The sequence below is a fragment of the Salmo salar genome, chromosome 27 (assembly GCF_965601325.2).
Source record: "Salmo salar chromosome 27, fSalSal1, whole genome shotgun sequence".
In the NCBI taxonomy this organism is placed as follows: domain Eukaryota; kingdom Metazoa; phylum Chordata; class Actinopteri; order Salmoniformes; family Salmonidae; genus Salmo; species Salmo salar.
Window position 1 is genome coordinate 48,423,545 of NC_138317.1, and position 10,109 is coordinate 48,433,653.

Here is a 10,109-nt window from a genome sequence, read left to right on the forward strand (position 1 = left end):
ATTATAAAAGCTTTATCCTTATTAATACATTCTATACAACCATTATGATGCAAGTCTCAAGCTGAGGCTATTATATAAACAGTTTTATGGTAATATGGCTATATTGTCTCTTCTGAGTATCACAAAATTGTACCAAGCGGACCAGTTCGTAGCTGGATTCTTCACCAATCTTCCATACCTTCTCCAGAACACAAATGTCGCTTGGCTCCCCAATTCTGTGAGTTGGAAGAATTTCCTGTGTCTCTCTATGGGCCATGTGGCCAGAGACTCTCCTGGAATTTTACAACCCTTTCACACAGGGCCTGGGTTGGGGGATAGGTAGGTTGGGGGATGGTACAAAGGGGAGGGGGTCAACTGTCCTCCCTGTACCAATAGAGGCCAACGTCATGACAGGGCTTTTAGAAAAACATTGGGGAGAAGATATTGTTAATGGGGTTGAGTTGAGGAGGTTGTTTCTTTTTGGTTTAAATGGGAAAAGTAACGTTTTTAATTTTAATTTGGTGAATTTTGTACTCAGTCATGCTAGATATGCGATACGATTAAGAAGGAATTTAGGATATTATGAAGGGAAAATTGTTAGTGAGGAGGTTTTATTTTGAAGTATTTTAGAGAAGGATATAAAGATAATATATAAATATGGTGGAGGAAATTTTGAGAAACTGTTTGTGGGGGAGTACTTTTATTGAAATTATGTTAAATGGAAAACTTGTTTTTAGTGTATGATTGTCTTTTTAATTGGTTTTATTTTCTTTGATTTTGTAAAAGGATGAATTGGTAATCCTCATTTATTATTGATTGAATGTTGTATATATTGTTTTTTTGATAATTAAAGATTTAAAAGAAAAGGTATGCCCGATCTCGTCTGATCTCGGAAGCTAAGCAGGGTCGGGCCTGGTTAGTACTTGGATGGGAGACTGCCTGGGAATACCAGGTGCTGTAAGCATTTTGTCCACTAGGGTGTGCTCTTGCATTATTTCATCAGCAACACTGCCTTGTAGTAAGCATTTAATGATGAATTGACTAAATGCAGCTTCTATGGGCTAGTCTTTCCTGCCCTTTTAATAGGATCAAAGTTCCTTGTGTTGTCAATTAGCATCTGCCTTGTATTTATAAGAGAAATAAGAATATTGTTATTGAATGCAGCTTGTGTGTGCTTTGTGCTCCCTTGCCATTATTGGGGACTTCACCCGAGCGTCGGGAGTGGTTCTTAACCACGCAAAGTCTTTTGTTAAGTTTTTCGGAAGATGGAGTGGTAGGACGGATGTGCACGGAGGGTTATCTCTCTGTAATGGGGCCCTGAGGATTCTCGGGGTCCATTTTGAGACCTCCGGCTCAGCGACGCTGACCTGGAACATGGGTATCGCAGTGGTACAGAGGAAGCTAGCGATGTGGAGTGCTAGGTCTTTGTCTTTTTTAGGCAAGGTCCTGGTTCTCAAGGTGGATGTATTGCCGTCTCTATTGTACTTGGCGTACATCTACCCATTGCTGGCTTGTCTGAGGAGGCCTCTAGTGAGGCTGGTGTTTCAGTTCATGTGGGGTGACAGGTACGAGTGGGTCGCCACGCATGCTCTGTCCCATCGGGGAGGGGGGTAACACATCTCCCCCTCAAGCTGGATGCAATTTTTGTTTCTTTTTTGTAAACAGCTCTTGCTCATCCGGTGATACACGCTTCCAGTTACCTCCTGCGGGTGTTCTTCTCATACCAGGCGAGAAGCGTAATGGTGTGGTCTAACACGGGTCCTCAGGCGGAACAGCTGCCGTGGCACTTTGGCCAAGGGGCTGCGTGCGCACCCCGAGGTTGAAGTTGCCCGAGTAGGTTTAGACCACAGGCACCTGTACGAGGAGGTCAGACAGGCAGGGAGTCCGGCGCCTGTGGTGGGCATCCCGGCAGTGGTCTGGGAGGGAGTGCAGGCGCAGGGTCTGGACAACAGGTTCAAGGACCTGAATTGGTTGAGCCTCCACAAGTGTTTGCCGGTATAGCTTGGCGCGATCCCCACCTGCCCAAGACCATCTTGTAGCGGGGAGGAGACAGTGCGCCATGTCTTTTGGGACTGTGCCTTTGCCGGAGTAGTATGGGCTAGAGCACGGGTGTTGTTGGGAAGAGTAAGAGGGGATTTTGTGTTGACGTGGGCAAAGTTAGAGAGAGGTGTAGGGAGAGCAAGAGGGACGGATAGGGATAGGTTTCTGCTATGGCTTCTCATGAGCCTCTTTATGTGGGGGCTGTGGGAAGCTAGGCAGAACATGGTCAAGATAGGGAGAGATTGGGGGGTGGAAGGGATAGTGAGGAGGGTGGAAGGAGATTTGAGGGGGAGGATGAAGAGGGAAGAGAGGAAGTGGGTGCAGCATGCTGCTCGGGAGAGGTGGAAGGGGGGTTTAGGGTTGGGGTTATTTTAGATTTTTAGAACAGGGAGTCGGAAATGGGGCTTGCCCCGTCCGCTCCACACATCGACCCGGTATTGCAGTACCTCCGGGAACGGTGCAACACTTTTCTCCCATTGTCAAGGAAAATAAATACACAAAGCTATGTAAAACAGCTAGCAGAAGAAGAGAAGGAAAGAATAAAGAAGAAACATCCAAACTGAAAGAAGGGCGAAGCGCCCTTCATGGGGTCCCCTGTTTTCCCTCCATTTTACTTAAAAAAAAATTATAAAAAACATTGACCAGGATTGTGTGTGTGTGTGTGTGTGCGTATGTGTCTGTTTTTGACCCCCCCAAAAAATACAAATCACTTCACCAGGATAGTCTGACTTTTTACCCACAGCCCTTAAACTTGGAAGAGTGGGTTTGGTGACCACCGCGGGAACCCGGCCTATAGTGCACAGTGTGTGTCTCGGGCCCGACCTCTGACTTCCATACGACTCTGGTTTCTCTTCATTACGCACAAGCCTTTCGCCTTTTACTAAAGACTTCCGTGGAGAGGAACACTTACGAGTTCAACGTATTTTTGGAAGGGCTTTGTTTCTAAAACATGTCAGCTATTCTTAACTTTTTTTTTAACACTTCCAATCTAAACTTCCAATCTCTTGTTTCAAGAGAAATTGACAGAGTTGACACCAAGACTTTTTGCTCAGGCATTTGACTTGAAGCCGGTTGACCGGCGTATTTTTCCACTCAAAGTAGTCGCTCGGGCAATTGAGTTCAAGCCCGACGACGACTGGCGTATTTGCTTTGAACAAATAGTCGCACTAGGCTTAAAGAGCTAGTGACTTAAAGACGCATTAGCGACTTAACCTGTTAGGGCTAGGGGGCAGTATTGACACGGCTGGATAAAAAACATACCCGATTTAATCTGGTTACCACTCCTACCCAGTAACTAGAATATGCATATACTTATTACATATGGATAGAAAACACCCTAAAGTTTCTAAAACTGTTTGAATGGTGTCTGTGAGTATAACAGAACTCAAATGGCAAGTCAAAACCTGAGAGATTCCTTTACAGGAAGTGGCCTGTCTGACCATTTCTTGAACTTCTTTTCCATCTCTATCTTTTACTAAGGATCTCTGCTCTAACGTGACACTTCCTACGTCGTCCATAGGCGCTCAGAGCCCGGGAAAAACCTGAATGTCGTCATCCCAGCCCCAGGCTGAAACACATTATCGCCTTTCTCAAGTGGCCGATCAAGGGACTCTGGGCTTAGGTGCGTGACCTGACGGCCCCCGTCTTTGTGATTTTTTCCTCTGTTTGCCGAAAAGGAGATTCCCGGTCGGAATATTATCGCTTTTCTACGAGAAAAATGGGCGCGACCCTTCTTTACCATTTCGGATAGTGTCTGGAATGCACGAACAAAACGTCGCTATTCGGATATAATGATGGATTATTTTGGACCAAACCAACATTTGTTATTGAAGTAGCAGTCCTGGGAGTGCATTCTGACGAAGACAACAAAAGGTAATCAAACTTTTATAATAGTAAATATGATTATGGTGAGTGCTAAACTTGCCGGGTGTCTAAATAGCTAGCCCGTGATGCCTGGGCTATGTACTTAGAATATTGCAAAATGTGCTTTCACCAAAAAGCTATTTTAAAATCGGACATATCGAGTGCATAGAGGAGGTCTGTATCTATAATTCTTAAAATAATTGTTATGCTTTTTGTGAACGTTTATCGTGAGTAATTTAGTAAAATGTTAGCGAATTCCCCGGAAGTTTGCGGGGGGTATGCTAGTTCTGAACGTCACATGCTAATGTAAAAAGCTGGTTTTTGATATAAATATGAACTTGATTGAACAAAACATGCATGTATTGTATAACATAATGTCCTAGGGTTGTCATCTGATGAAGATCATCAAAGGTGAGTGCTGCATTTAGCTGTCTTCTGGGTTTTTGTGACATTATATGCTAGCTTGAAAAATGGGTGTCTGATTATTTCTAGCTTGGTACTCTGCTGACATAATCTAATGTTTTGCTTTCGTTGTAAAGCCTTTTTGAAATCGGACAGTGTGGTTAGATTAACGAGAGTCTTGTCTTTAAATAGCTGTAAAATAGTCATATGTTTGAGAAATTGAAGTAATAGGATTTTTAAGGTTTTGAAAATCGCGCCACAGGCTTCAAGTGGCTGTTACGTAGGTGGGACGAATTCGTCCCGCCTAGCCCAGAGAGGTTAAAAAAAAACACCCGCCTGTCACCAGGGAAGCATTGGGTGGGGAGGAGCCAACTTTTGCCAAACCGCTGAGGTCTGCCGAGAACCTCGGGTGCCCGGCGGGTGCAGGGGTCAATTTGTGGGTTATCGCTTCTCGTCCTTTTGGCTCAGATCAAGCTCGGTACTGCGGTGCCTCAAAGCTCGCTGAATTCAAAGCCGATGGCCGGAGGGCGATGAGAGAGTTTTTGATTTTTGGCGCAAATAATCAAAACAAATTTACACTACAGCCATACCAAAATGGCGGGTAATGGGAACACAGGGTCGGTTCCGAGGGCCGGACTAAAGAACACAATAAGATTTGCATGGAAGCAAGAAGGAGAAGGATGCCGAGGGACACCTTTGCGAGGACCGTGTTGATGGAGGCGGTATCTTTGAAAGTCCCAGATGTGATGTGCCTGCAGGGGAACTCAATGGAGGAGGGATACGATGTAACTTTCTACACGGAAAGTAAGAGTGATGGAGTAATGGAGAAGGTAAAGGAGGCAAAGGGGGAAAGACCTTTGTCCTTTTTCAACATTGTGTGCCTGGCAAGAAGGAATTTCAGAACAATAAATATACATATGTATAATCCACACGTGACGGATATGGCGGTGGCAGCCTTTTTGGGTCGCTACTGCGATGTATCATCGGGAGCCAGGTACGTAAAGGACTCGCTGGGCTTCTGGAACGGCAGCCGCCAATTCCAGGTGCTCCTAAGGGAAGATCCGGGTGGGTTTGAGGGCTTTTTGCATCCCCCTGCGGTGTTTTCATTAGGGTCGTATAGAGGCATGCTGTTCTATGCACGTCAGCCACCTTTCTGCAGGAAATGCAGGGAGTACGGGCATGGAACAGCCTCATGTGGGCTGGTAAAATGCAGGTTTTGCATGTCGGAGGAACATGAGGCCAAAATTTGTACGGCACCAAAAGAATGTCATGGGTGTGGCAGTAAACAGCACCTGTTTCGAGAGTGCCCGGCGAGGCAACAAATGTACGTGGCAGCAGCTGCTGGGGGAAGGATGGCCAGAGGAAAGGGTGTGGAGGAGGCCAGGAGAAGGGGACCTAGGTCACAGGCCAGAAGAGGCAGCAAGGAGGATGGTGAGTGGGGAACCGGAGAAGCAAGCCCGGTCCTTGCCAGCTCCAAATGTCGGGGGTAAGGTCGTTTTGGAGGAGATTGTCCTCGGTGGAGTTGGAGGTGGTCCCGGAGACCCAGATGTCAACGGGTACTCAATCCATCAGTAGGCCACCGGGAGAGGTTGGTGGAGCAACGGAAGAGTTGGGCTCATCCCTCGACGAAGTCTACATAGATGAAGAGGCTTTCGGGGCCCTCGTGGGGGAGGAGCTCCAGGTCTCACAAACGAGGACGGCGGAATGGGGGTCCATCTCACCCTTGCCTGCCACTCCAAGAACGAAGAGGAACGCCTCCACAGCCCAGCAAGAGTCAGGGATGTTTTTGGACTCAGGTGAGGCCCGGAGGAAGAAAAAGAAGAGGCTTTCACTCGAGACGGGAGAGGGCCAGAGTGGGCTGGAAGGGGTGGGGAGGGTATTTGGGGACAGTGCCACAGAGGTGGCCCCCCTGTCACCGCAGGTCTCATCTCTCACACTCATCCCGATGGACATAGACCTGGTGACCCCTGTGCTGTTTATGCCCGATGGAGATGGGGTGTCTCAGGCTTTTTCTGGGACGCCGGGACCCCCCCATCCACAACCCCAACCCTTTCCCTGCATCTTGGGCTTCTCAGAAGGGGGATGCAGTGGATGGGGTGGCCTCAGAGGTAGCGGGTCAAGAGCTTTTGTCCATGGATGTAGGAGGGGTTGGGGAGATGGTCAGTCCTGCCGAGGTGTCTCCCCTGTCCTCACGGGGTCCATCTCTCCCGATCATCCAGATGGACAAGAACTTGAAGTCCCCGGGCTGTTTTTGCCAGATGGGGTGTCTCAGGCTAGTTCTGGGACGCCAGGACCCCCCCATCTCCAACCCCTTCCCTGCATCATGGGGTTCTCAGGAGGGCGGTATGGGTGGTGGGAAGGTTGGGGGGGCCTCGGAGGCTGCTGGTCAAGCGTCCAAGATTGATGAGGACCTTTACCCACCAGACGGAGTGAGTACTTGAACCCTGCACCTGGTTGATCTTTCTTAAGTGTGCAACCATGGCAAACATTCAAATAATGACTATGAATGTTCGGGGTCTAAGGGACACTGTAAAGAGAACTGCTGTCTTTAGTTGTTTATCAAACATATGTTTTACCTTTTGTTTCTTGCAGGAGGTACATTTAAGGGATGGGGATGTAGAGCAGTTTAAAAAATAGTGGGTAAAAGGGAAGTCGGTGTGGAGTGTGGGGTGTGTCCACTCATCAGGGGTTGGGATTTTGTTTGGGACTAGGGAGGTGAGGGTGGAAGGCACGTACGTTGCGATGCAGGGGAGGGTTTTGGGGGTGGACATAACGTTAGGGGATTTCAGACTTAGGATTATAGGGGTATACGGGCCACAGACTGTGCCAGAGAGAAGGGAGATGGTGGAGAGTCTGGCAGCTCTGTGTGCCACAAACAGAGTTTTGATAATGGGAGGGGTAGGGCATAGTAGCGTGGGGGCCATTACCGGACTAATGGCAAGCCATGGTCTGGTGGATGGAGGCCTTAACACTACTCCGGCGCTAACAGGTCCCACGTGGTGTAACTCCCGGGGGGTCGAGCGGAGGCTGGACTATGTATTTCTACCCAAATCCTTGGGGCTTTTGTCTGGGCGTCTGCTGCCTGTGTTTTTGTCAGATCACGACGGGGTTCTCCTTCGTGTCAAGGCGCCTGTCTGCCTTTTCGGTAGGGGGTACTGGAAGCTCGACCAGGATATCCTGGAGGAGCGGGCTTTTGTCAATGCTTTCACTGTTTTTTTTTGTGGGCTTGAGGGTCTCCGGCCAATGTGCGGAGGGGTTTTGGAATGGTGGGAGATAGTTAAGGTAAGAATTAGGGTATTTATTATTGGTTTTTGTAAGAGGAAGGGGAGAGAGGAGAGAAGGGAGGTGGAGCAGCTCCAACGTTTACTCGATCTCGAGTACGAGGCTGGTAACCTCGGTACTTCGATGGACGTTGAGCGCGCTACCAGCCTCATCAAGGCTCAGCTCAGGGGAGGTGCACGAGCAGAAGGCCCGTGCTTTCCTGTAGCGTGCACACTGAGTTTATAGAGCAGAATGAGACCTGCTCTGCAGTGTTTTTCAAATCAGTTAGGGAAAAGCAGGTAAGACAGGTTTTTTATGGGGTGAGGGATGGACAGGGTAGGGTAGTTAGGGAGCCGGAGCAGATGGTCAGGGTGGCAACTGACCATTTCCGGGGGTTTTTCCAGGAGAGGGTAGTAGAAGAAGAGCAGGGTACCGTGTTCTTAGAACACTTGTCCCGGCGTGTGCCGGAGGACATTAGAAAGGTGATGGAAGCCCCGATAACACTAGAGGTGGAGAACGCCCTCAAGAGGATGGGGAAAGGGAAGGTGCCTGGGATGGATGGGCTGCCGGCTGAGTTTTACCTCAGGTTTTGGGGTATGCTTGGACCGGTGGTCCTCGAAGTCCTGACGGCAGTTCGAGACTGGAGTCCCGGGCAGGTCGATGGCTGTAGGAGTGCTGTCCCTCCTCTACAAAAAAGGGGACGCCGCCAACCTTAGAAACTGGCGGCCGTTGACCACGCTGTGCGTAGATTATAAGATACTAGCTAAGGTCATGGCAGACCGTTTGCGCACAGCCCTTCCCTACATTGTCCATGAGGATCAAACGTGTGGGGTGGAAGGCTGTTCCATTAGGTGGAACCTCCAACTGATCAGGGACTCCATCGCCTGGGTTGAGGATAGAAGGCTACCTCTGATGGTAGCGGCGCTTGATCAGGCCAAGGCTTTTGATCGCGTCAGTAGGGCTTTTCTTTTCAGAGTGTTAGAGTTTAGTGATCGCTTTATAAAGTGGATCAAGATTTTGTATGTGGGAGCGGGGTGCCGGGTGAGCATAAACAGCCATCTGGGTGACGTGTTTGGCCTCTCCTCAGGGGTCAGGCAGGATGCCCGCTCTCGGCACTCCTTTTCATGCTCTGTATGGAGCCCCTGGCAGCTGCCATTAGGGCTGACGCAGGGGTGGAGGGCTTGCTGGTCCCTGGGAGCGGCGGTTTGCGTGTTAAGGTGACACAGTATGCCGATGACACCACCTTGCTTTTGTGCAAGGACTCGTGCCTTCTAAGGTCTCTGGCCATAATTGGAGAATTTACCCGCGCGTCGGGAGCGGTCCTTAACAGACGACTTGGCGAGGATAAGTATTTCGGCAGATGGCGGGGCAGGACGGACGTGCCCGGGGGACTATCTCTGTAATGGGGCCCTGAGGATTCCTGGGGTCCATTTTGAGACCTCCGGCTCCCCGACACTGAACTGGAACACGAGAGTTGCTGTGGTACAGAGGAAGCTGGCAATGTGGAAGGCCAGATCTTTGTCTTTCTTGGGCAATGTCCTGGTCCTGAAGGTGGATGTACTGCCTTCCCTTCTGTACTTGGCTTACATCTATCCATTGCCAGCGAGCATGAGGAGGGGGCTAGTAAGGCTCGTGTTTCAGTTCATGTGGGGGGGGCAGATATGAGTATGTCGCCAGGGCTCGCATGCTCTCAACCATCGGGGAGGGAGGGAGGGGAGTTCCACACTTCCCACTCAAGCTGGACTCTATTTTTGTTTCGTTTTTTTGTTGAATGAGCTCGCTAATCTAGTGATTCATCCCTCCGGTTATTTCCTGCGGGTGTTTTTCTCGTACCAGGCGAGAAGCATAATGGTGTGGTCGAACACGGGTCCTCGGGCTGAACAGCTGCCGTGGCACTTCAGCCTTGCGGCGAAGTGGCTACGTGCGCATCCCGAGGTCGAAGTTGCCCGAGTAGGTTTGAACCACAGACGCCTGTACGAGGAGGTCAGACGGACCGTTTGTGCGCCCCCTGTGGTGGGTACCCCATACAGGCGCGGGGCCTAGACAATCGTCTTAAGGATCTAAATTGGTTAAGCCTCCACAAGTGCTTGCCGGTAAGATCCATCATGTACCGGCATAGCTTGGCACGGCCCCCCCAGTGCCCGAGACCAACTTATGGTGGGGAGGAGACAATACGCCACTTGTACTGGGACTGTGCTTTCGCAGGAGTAGTGTGGGCCAGGGCTCAGGGGTTGCTAGGGAGAGTGAAGGGGGGTTTTGTTTTAACATGGGCGAGGGTGGAGAGAGGGGTAGGGAGAGCAGGGGGGTAGGTTGGGATTGTTTTCTGTTGTGGCTGCTTATCAGTCTTTTTAAGAAAGGGCTGTGGGATGCCAGGCAGGGGCTGGTTAAGTCGGGGGCAGACTGGGGGGGTGGAGGGAATAGTGAGGAGAGTGGAGGGAGATTTGAGGGGGAGGATAAGAAGGCAGGAGAGGAAGTGGGGTCACCATGCTGCCTTAGAGCGGTGGAAAGGGGGGTTGGGGCTGGTCAGGTAGGTAAGGTTTAGAATGTAGGTTGGCAGGTTTTTG

At 49.8% G+C, this 10,109-nt stretch overlaps 1 non-coding gene and 1 pseudogene across 1 annotated transcript; both read left to right on the forward strand.

Moving 5' to 3' along the window:
* Nucleotides 1–2,346: 2,346 nt before the first annotated feature.
* On the forward strand, nt 2,347–2,487 carry LOC123735836 (uncharacterized; annotated as a pseudogene).
* A 368-nt stretch (nt 2,488–2,855) lies between these two features.
* Nucleotides 2,856–2,970, forward strand: LOC123735837 (U5 spliceosomal RNA). Its single transcript, XR_006765799.1, has one exon. It is a non-coding gene; the product is annotated as a U5 spliceosomal RNA (small nuclear RNA).
* Nucleotides 2,971–10,109: the final 7,139 nt, after the last annotated feature.